The 6,000-nt window shown below is 44.5% G+C and overlaps 1 protein-coding gene across 1 annotated transcript in view; it reads left to right on the top strand.

Moving 5' to 3' along the window:
• Positions 1-5,526: 5,526 nt before the first annotated feature.
• The window catches only part of AXIN2 (axin 2), a 44,295-nt gene continuing 43,821 nt past the window's right edge, over positions 5,527-6,000 (top strand). Inside the window, exon 1 of the mRNA XM_063293470.1 lies at positions 5,527-5,893. The gene's annotated coding sequence lies outside the window, so the exon portion shown is untranslated. The remainder of the gene's footprint in view (positions 5,894-6,000) is intronic.

The raw sequence follows: 6,000 nt of genomic DNA, 5'->3' as shown, positions 1-6,000 counted from the left end.
ACCTAGGCCTTTCCTTCATTTCCATGTAGTCTTTCGTTCTTGCCACCTTTTATCTTCCTTTTAATTGGTTTTATTATAATTTCCTTGTTTTGATTATTGCAAGCCACCCAGAGTCATTGTTGGGAGGCATAATGTACAACCTAGATAGATAGATAGATAGATAGATAGATAGATAGATAGATAGATAGATAGATAGATAGATAGATAGATAATAGATCTAAGAGTGGATTTCAGGGTTGAATTCTAAAGCATTGAAGCCAGCTTTGGCCCCACTTGTCCAACTAGAGGTTTGGGGTATACAGGATTGGTATCAGTACCTGGCCCAACACATGCATATTGAAGTCCATTGTGGTTAAGATTACTTGTAACATCCTTTCCCCCACTTATTTTTAAAATATATAATCAGAAGCAACAAATTGAGTAGGTACTAGACACAGATGGCCATGTAATAGTAATAGTACAATTTTCTTTTTAATAATATCCCAGTTCAGGATCCAAAATGATCTAGCTGCATTCACTCCAGTTAACCTAAAGTGCCCTTATTTTAAGGGGCATTTCTAACTTCGGGACCAGGAAAGTGTAGATAAAAGTGAGATTTCTGGTTTTCCTTGGTTGGACCTCCTGCTTCAAAGAAACTGAACCTCAAACTGTCAATTCGGGATCAGGCCGAAGCAGGAGTATCAAAAGCCACCTCCTCCCGCCCTTCTCCAGTGACCACGGCCAGCTGCTTCTCCCGGCTGGGCAGCGGAGTGAAAAGTTCATTAAGAAAAAGAGCGCGGGTCGGCGGCACTTCCCGCCGCGGGCTCTGCCAATGTATCAGTCGCAGACGTGTGCCCCCCCCCCGACTGTCCAATCGGAGAAGCCTAGAGGGGGAGTAAAAGCTGGCGGAAAGGCCAATGGGAAGGGCCGTGATGACGCCCACCAGCGCGGTTTTGGGCGCGAGCTCAGCGAGTCAGAGCTGCCAAGTGTCGCCTACGCGAGCCGGGAGAAGGTGCTGGCGGCCGGGAACTCCCGCCTGGGAGCGGGAGGGCGCACGCCATTCATTCCGCGACGCCGGGGGAGCGTAGGTGCGCTCCCAAATGCGCTTGGCTGGATACAGCGTCCTTTGCAACCCATTCCTTCCCAGCCGAGGAGTGGACTTGGTTAGGCTGGGGAACGAGGAAGAGAGCTTAGCTTTCAGCCCTTTCTCCTCTCTCCAAATCGTGGTCAATCAAATATCCCGGGGAGGTTGGAGACGCTTCTTTGGAACGCTTCTCCCAGCTCCCTTACGGCACAGATGTAGCCCGGAAAGACGGCGCTTCCCCAGCGCACTTCTTTCCGGACCAAAATCCCGGACCATCTCATTCCTGCTCCAGCCTCTGCGGTACCACGTGGGGCCATACTTATCCATGACGTCAGTGGAGGCAGAATAGAGAAGGCAGTCTTCAAAGGGACTTTACGCACCTTTTGATGCATTTTAATTATACGTTCCTCTTCTGCTTGCCTCTCGTTCTACTAGCCCTTCAATGGTTATTTCAGGCCCGAAGCTTTGATAGGCGAGGGGATTGACGGCCCATTGCTTGGTGGGCTTTCTAAATTAGGCATTTGGGTTTTTTTGCAGTTTCCAGGCTCCATGAATAGCTTGCAAAGATCAGGTCACAGGTGAACTAAATGCATATGTGTTGTTGCAAAAGTTAGTCTGGAAGGCTAATTATAGGTTGTATGGAGGCTTTGTATTTCAAAGAGGCTTAATATAAATTGCATTCATGGAAAAAAGGTAGCTGAAGCTGGTATTTTGGAAAGGGTGGTGTGAGGCCACGTGGGGCTTTCTCTGAGTTGTTATTCCTTCTTAGTCCTGGAGCAGCACTGTTCCTGACAGAGTGATCCTGCAGGTGCTTTTGAACTACAGCTCCCATCATCCCTTACCTTTTATCTCCTTGACTGGGGCTGATAGAAATTAAAGTTCCAACATTATTTAGAGAGCCACAAGGTCCCCAACCCTGCACTAAGCAGCACTGTTTCTTGAACAGAAGAGAGGGATCGACAAGCTGCTTTCCCATTCAACAGGATAATCAAGACAGTAACTAAAAGAAATAATACAATTTAACTATAATAAATATTAAAATATGTGTTTTCGTGATGAAGTCTGTGAATTTTATCTTGGAAAAGGTAGCCTAGAACTGTGGTTCTCTCACTGTCCTAATCCCATCCATACCTATGTATAAACCCCATTGACTGCATTGGGTCCAAGCAAACGTGTGTTGGACTTGACCCAATTTTGTGCATATTTAGGGGGTGATAGTTTGAGACTGATACCTAAATCTTAGACGGCCCACTCTTGCACTCAAAGATATCCCTGTAGCTACCATGAATTCCATGGACATTTATTCTCCGTGGAAGTGTGGATGAGTCCAGTTCATTTTGCCTCCTAGCCTTGGCAATGCTGCTTTTTCTGTCCAACCACCAGGGGTTTGGGAAGACTTTGGCAACGCTTCTAGAAGTCTTTTATACCTGTCAGCTGTTAATAGGGACTCTAATGTGAGATTATGATACAGTACACACTCCTTACCACCAGAATGTTCCCTAGAGGCGAAGATAACTAGGCTCAGGCTCTCATACTATGGACACATTGTCAGGAAAGACCGATCGCTTGAAAAGGACATCATGTTTGGTAAAGTCGAGGGCCAGCGGAAAAGAGGAGGACCTTCCATGCGATGGATTGATACAATCACAGCAACAACGGATGCAAACATTGGAACAGTCAGGCATGTGGCGCAAGGCCGAACAGCATTTCGTTCTGTTATGTGCAGGGTCGCCATGAGTCATAAATGACTCAACGGCAACTAACAACAACAACATACTCCTTAGACTGAAGCTGTGCTATACCTATATACTGATTAAGAGAAGGAAAGGAACCTTCTAAGGAGGTGGCCTGTTCTGAGAGTAGTCGCTTCTCCACCGAGGGCTGATTTTAGGCCACATTTTAGCCTCTGCAAGCCTAATTTAGAAATTACGGCAAATATTGGCATAAATCATACCTTGAGGGGCTGGCTTCATTAATCATAAGCCATGATTTGTCTCATCAGTATAAAACACACTTTTGGGGGGGGGTTGAATAAAACACTTTTGGGGGTTCTACAATAGTCTAAGCTATAAAGCATAGTGTATCACTATGTGTATAGTGTATATAGATACATATATACATGAATGTCTGTATGTATGTATATGTATATCCATACATGGTGTATCATGTAGTGAATATGATATCTGTCATGTTCACCGTTATATTTTATTCCTTACAATATCATCCTCAGTGGCTATATTCAACAGACTGGCTGAATTTGTTGAACAAGCCATAGTTGGCTGGGATTCCATAACCTATTAAATCTTAAATCTCACAATGTCTAGTTCCCCCCACATGCTAAAGCAAGACCAAGCAAGCCATATTATAAATTAGCATGTGTGTACCCAGTCATGAATTAGGGTGTCTAGGGTGGGGAAGGTGTCAAAAAAGGTAGAGATGGTGTCCACAGCCATGAGGTTGAAGACTCACCCCTTTTTCATCTGCACTGTCCATATGATGCACATATACAAGGGGTTGGACTTTGTGCAGTGTTTGACACACACACACAAACACACATGGATCCCCTGCTCTAATAAATTAATAGGTTTGGGATACTCTGTATATAAATGAAGCCTCCATTCCATTCTTTCTCCTCCAAGCTCTTCTTAGGTTATCAGGAAAGTAAAACTGGGTCTTAGTTTGAGAAAGCAATTTCTGTAAAATAAATAGCAGTGGATGATGCTTTGGGGTAAAAAAGTTGGAGAAAACACAAAGAGGATTAGGCAAGGAACTAGTAAAGATGCATGCAATTTCGATTTTGATCAATGCACTTACTTCCAAGAAGAAATTACTGTACTTCTCCTTTAGTACCCTAAGACAGCCATCCTTGCGCCCATGGAATAATTCAATTTGCAGTTGTGAGAGTAAACACGGGCTTAAGCTGCAAGTCTACATTCTTTTGAATATGCACATTAAAAGGAAAAGAAAAAACCTCTGTATGTGTCCAGCTCCTAGCACAATGAGCTGGGTCTCTGTGCTGGATGATAAAAAAAATATTTATTATAATGTGATTAAAGACAGTCTTCCTTGCTAAGAAAAAGACATTTGTTGCCAAGTCTTATTCATGCTGATTACTCTTGCTTGTTTCTTAAATGCAGTTAAAAATTAAATTCCATGAATTTGCACGTAGATTAAAACCTCTCTCTGTGTGTATGTGTGTGCATGCACACACATGCTTGCGGACATAAAGGTATGAATTATGAGACAAATAGACTGGAATCATTACTTCAGATGCATTATGGCATTAGAACTTACATTAAGTTCAAAAGTTTTGGATTTCTGTTTTCTGGGACTGCCCATAAAATAAAATAGTTGAAAAACCCTAAAAGACAACAGATCTAGACTTCGTAAGGGAGGTGGATTGGCCTGAAACCTGCACGCCAGATCCAATCTCTAATTAGAACCTTTTGTCTAAAGCCTTTTCTAAAGCATTCCGTGTCTGTTTAATATTTAACATATGGGGGGGGGGTTAAACAGAGTTTTGTTGGTGTGCCAGTTCTATTACAATCAGATATTGTTTAGTTGTGATGCAGAATAAAAAGAAATAAAAGGAAAAGGACAATTTTCTAGGAGGAGAAGTGGAGGCGGCAGCGGCAGCTGTGGGGGAGGTGGGCTACATAGCAAAAATGATTGCAGTCTTCCTCTATGAGAGTTGACCATTCCACCCCCTCCTCGCCAAAAGAGCAATACAGCCGTTGCTGTGCATTGTACGGTGAAAGAAAAGGAAGAGAGTTCAAACAGCAATTGATCTTTATCTCATGGGGAAAGGGGGGAGGACGGAGAGTTTGCAAAGAAAGGGTTGAGTTGATTGAGCAATAAAAGGGTTAAAGGCAGGGAGTGAAGCTGGCAGAACCAGGAGGAGGGAATGCTGCCTGTCCCTTTAAGGTTCCTGCAGCACGGAGAGAATTGCAGGGATAATACGATTGGGGCGGCAGGATCACTTACTTCTGACGTTCCAAAGCCTGGGGGAGTTGGCTAGAGATTGTTTCCCTTTGATAAGGTCCTGGCAACTTAGTAACAACTCGAGAGGCAATAATAATAATAATAATCTGAGTCTCAAAGCTTCAGCATGAACGTACACACCAAAACCCCACATCTCCACGGGGAGTAAAAACTCATAATTAGCCTTTTAGTTCAGATTTAATGCCCGAATCTTACGCCGGCGTCTTTGCTGATCTTGCGATCTGAAGAACGGTGGCGTTTATTTCGGCTTGTTTTGCTTTTTTCGTAAAAAAAAAGGGGAAGGTGTTGCAGAAAAGACACTTATCTCCCTTACAGGACCGTTCTCTCGGTTGTTCACTTTGATGTGCACAGTTAAACCCACAGCTCAGTGTTTGTTGAAATAGCCCGGAGGACATTTGGTGCAAGGAATGACTGCTTGAAACAGGACCTGGGTTGAAAGAAGGGGGGTGGGTGGGGGGTCAGGAGAGGTGGGGGAGGGATCAGGTCTTTTGATCCCCCCTTTGGGTTGAAAAAGAAGGGGCAGTGGGGGAAGGAGAGAATCGCCGAACTCTCGCTCTCTTTCCGCTGATACATTTCGGGCAACGTCCTAATCCATCCGACCCCCCCCGCTCCCCCCCTTTTTTTTTACTCTCAGATGCTGTCGCGAAGCTTGTGAGGAGGTGGATGGTAGGGAGGAATCAGCGTAGCGCTGCGGATTACTTTTCTCCTTTCCACGAGAAGGGCTAAGGGAGGTAGATTTTGAGCGGGGGCTGTTTTTAAGGAAGTACCGGGCGCCCGATTACGGAGGGGGCGGGAAAAAGAACCCCACCGACAACTACGGGATCAATGGTAAGTTGCTAAAGAATGTATGTGATTCCTTCAATCCCCTCCCCCCATCCCTTTGATGTTTTCTTGGCTGTAGCTTTGAAGTTGTTAAGAAAAGCTGTTTGTCTGTT

This window comes from Candoia aspera, chromosome 2 (assembly GCF_035149785.1).
Source record: "Candoia aspera isolate rCanAsp1 chromosome 2, rCanAsp1.hap2, whole genome shotgun sequence".
NCBI classification, from domain to species: Eukaryota; Metazoa; Chordata; class Lepidosauria; order Squamata; family Boidae; genus Candoia; species Candoia aspera.
The sequence above is the reverse complement of the archived record's forward strand: the minus strand, read 5'-3'. Positions and strand labels throughout refer to the sequence as shown.